Source organism: Anguilla anguilla, chromosome 6 (assembly GCF_013347855.1).
Source record: "Anguilla anguilla isolate fAngAng1 chromosome 6, fAngAng1.pri, whole genome shotgun sequence".
In the NCBI taxonomy this organism is placed as follows: Eukaryota; Metazoa; Chordata; class Actinopteri; order Anguilliformes; family Anguillidae; genus Anguilla; species Anguilla anguilla.
This window is the reverse complement of record NC_049206.1, coordinates 11,453,926-11,457,044: the sequence shown is the minus strand read 5'-3', so window position 1 is coordinate 11,457,044 and position 3,119 is coordinate 11,453,926. Positions and strand designations below refer to the sequence as shown.

The 3,119-nt window shown below is 38.7% G+C and overlaps 1 long non-coding RNA gene across 1 annotated transcript; it reads left to right on the top strand.

The window, feature by feature from the left end:
* The first annotated feature begins 215 nt into the window (after positions 1 to 215).
* Positions 216 to 2,875, top strand: LOC118230468. Its single transcript, XR_004765849.1, has 3 exons — positions 216 to 796; positions 928 to 1,014; positions 2,374 to 2,875. It is a non-coding gene; the product is annotated as an uncharacterized LOC118230468 (long non-coding RNA).
* The last annotated feature ends 244 nt before the right edge of the window (positions 2,876 to 3,119 follow it).

The following is a 3,119-nucleotide window of genomic DNA, read 5'->3' as shown; positions in this document are numbered from 1 at the left end:
GTAGGTCTGCTTCCTTTTTGTTTTGTAGATCACAAGATGAAAGTTCTGCTTTAATACCCTAGGTGGTTCACGTGCTCCAAATTCTCCCAACATACCCTGGACCTGTTTATCCAGTGACTTGAGTGGCTAAATGTTGGATATGACTCCAGTAATCAATCAATCAATCAATTTTTATTTGTATAGCACTTTTAACAAAGGAGCTTTGTCACAAACCAGCTTTACAGAGAACTGACCCCCAAAGAGTAAGCCTAGGGCAACAGTGGCAAGGAAAAACTCCCTGACTGATAAGAATACATCACACAAATTGCTGTGCATAAATGATATCAAATGATTCCACTTGAATGCAAATATGATACATATAAGTATACAGACCATCAGGATAAGGACAGTTGATCTTGAGGGAACTATCTGTCCTCACAGTTCTTTCTTAAGATAAGACTTCTTGTGTCGGCCTTGTAAACTCCTGAAAGAATACCTACATAGCCGAACACATCTACAGGTCCATATAAATGTTTTTAGTTTTTGTTTTCCCGTCATTGTGAAGCGACCAAGCTGACATGTGCTGCCGCTAACTTAAATACCTCATCGACATTTCTCCTCCTGCATGAATGGCTGTATGTTTTTGTGTACCCTGCCCTCCAAACGACAACCAGCTGTTTCTAGGAGTATTTACGTTGTGTGCACTTTATATTTGATCTGCTCTGTTTCCTTTACCTTTTCAGTAGTGTCCTGGGCTGTGAAGGGGTTTTCAGTAGCACAACTATGGCCTTGACATCTGCTGTTTTCAAGAATTCAGGTGATCGACTGGGATCATGCTTCAACCAATCACGTGGAGAGTGTGTTTAGTACATTTAGACAGTCAGGCTGAACATCTGGTAAAGTTTACGTCGGGTAAATGGCATTGTGGCTTTCTTGGGTTTGTTTCAGCGTGGTACTTTGGACCCCTTGCCGTATTACTTTCCGAGCGTTGCCTTCCAATTGAGTCTGCATTCCTGGAAAGTCTTCTGCTTTCAGGTAAGTATAGGAGGTGTGCCGCTGTGCTGGTTTCCTCCAAAAAATATTGTTTTATTCTCCAAAAACATTTACTATTTATTTATTCCATCGGATTATTCTGAATTCAGCAGAGAAATAACAATGAACCATCTGAGCGTGAACAATCTGTTGGTATATGGGAGTATTTTCATATGTGAAACACAGAAATCTCCTTGGTATGAATGTGGATCAGCATGTGACCACCAGAGGGTAAAATGGTAACATTTCCTTGGTAGCTTGAACAAACCCACAGGGGAAACAATGTGCAATATACAAACAGTGCTCGGAACATATATAAAGGTAATTATTCGTTTAACGAGTTTAACGCTTAAAGAGTAATTCAATCAAGTCAGTCAATCAAACTTTATTTAATTCTCGGAAAACGCATTGGGGGGCGCGCCGTCATTTACAATGATGCCGATATTACAAAATACAGTTGGTTCGCTGTGAGAAAAAACAAGAAAATTACATAATGGGTGACCACTGTGATAAACGGCCATCCTTCACCAGTACTGCAGGCTCCACTTCAGACCCATTCAACCAAGGAGATAAGCTCATTGGTTCCATGCCAGGTAACCTAGGCAACATAGTCAAGTAACTCAAACAAACTGGTGGACTTGTTATACTCTCCCATTGCCCTATCTCTTGCCCTGTGTGTACCCCATTAACAAAATGAAGGCACTAAAAGATCCATATTTTTTAAATAAAGTGAGATTATGTCAAGTGGCTTCAGATTTCAGAATTTATGCAGTGGTCGGTGAGATCATTTCCATTGCGCCGTAGATATTGGCATGGAACAGCACTGTTTTTAAATGATATTATTTGGTTCTGATTTTGAGTTTGAGCCATTTGTCATCATTGTCTCTAATGGATAAGGACTCAGAAGGCAAAGAACAGTCTGGATATTGCAATCCTTCTCACTCCACGCTTCTTGGGTGTTAAGCAAATTGGTGAAATGTGATAAAAATGTTGGATGACAAAAACATCAAAAGATTGTCACTAAAATCCTTTTTTCCACTAATAAAAGAGACCGCTTTTAAAGACAGCGGCAGTACCTCAGCTAGATTTTGTATCAGCCTGGAGGACAGAGAGTTGTACTATTAAACAAGCCTGGCTTCTCTACATTTGAGTGTGCGCAGCCCCATTGATCACAGTGGGACTTCTGGTATTGATTCTTCTGCTGAATGCATACCTGTGGTCCTTAAAGTAAAAAAAAAAAGACTGTCCATTCTCTGCCGGCATATGAACATATTAACCCACAGTCATACTAAGAAGTTACAGTTACTGGTGATACTACAGTACCATGTGTAGTAAAGATCCTTTTTTGTTACTCTATTCCAGATCTGACAAGAAGCCTTAGGAAGAGCTAGAGTGAACCCCCTGTAAACTGGCCATAGGAAGTGTCATTACAATTGAGATATATGCATATGAAAGGCAGTTGTTTTAGATCAGAACCAGAACGTATAGATGCTAGATGTCTCAGTTATTTAAAATGTTATATTTTACACATTAAGTAAGAGTTAAACTGGCCTACAGAGACGAACAGACAACAGAGCTAGTATTAAATAACATTTTATCCAATGCACCTTGCAAGAGTGTATACTGAAAGGTTAGACATGGAGCAGAGTTGGTACTAAATTATCAGTATAAGTGGAACTAATGACTACGGTTTTTTTAACATATTAATACAATTATTTTTTGATGTAGTCATTGAAAGATAATATAATAACCTGTCATCAATGACAAAAGTTGTTTTACCAATAATGATGCATTTTGACTGTGTTCAGCATGAAGAAGTTATAAAATGTTATGTGACAGCTCACTAAAATTCTTTTTCAAAATGTGTTGGAAATTCATTGCAGGTTTATCTTGTTCACAGGAGGATAGAATAGATACCACATCATAGTTACAGTTGAATCAAGGACAGGACCTCACAGTATGCTACATAATACTTTAAGAGAAAACATATTTCTTTTAACATTTCTGTAGCAAGGTACCATTCACAAAGTAACATTTGTGTCCTAATCATCCCCAGAGCCAGATCATACGTGCATTAACAGTGTGCTGCCCAACAGGTCACTTCATGC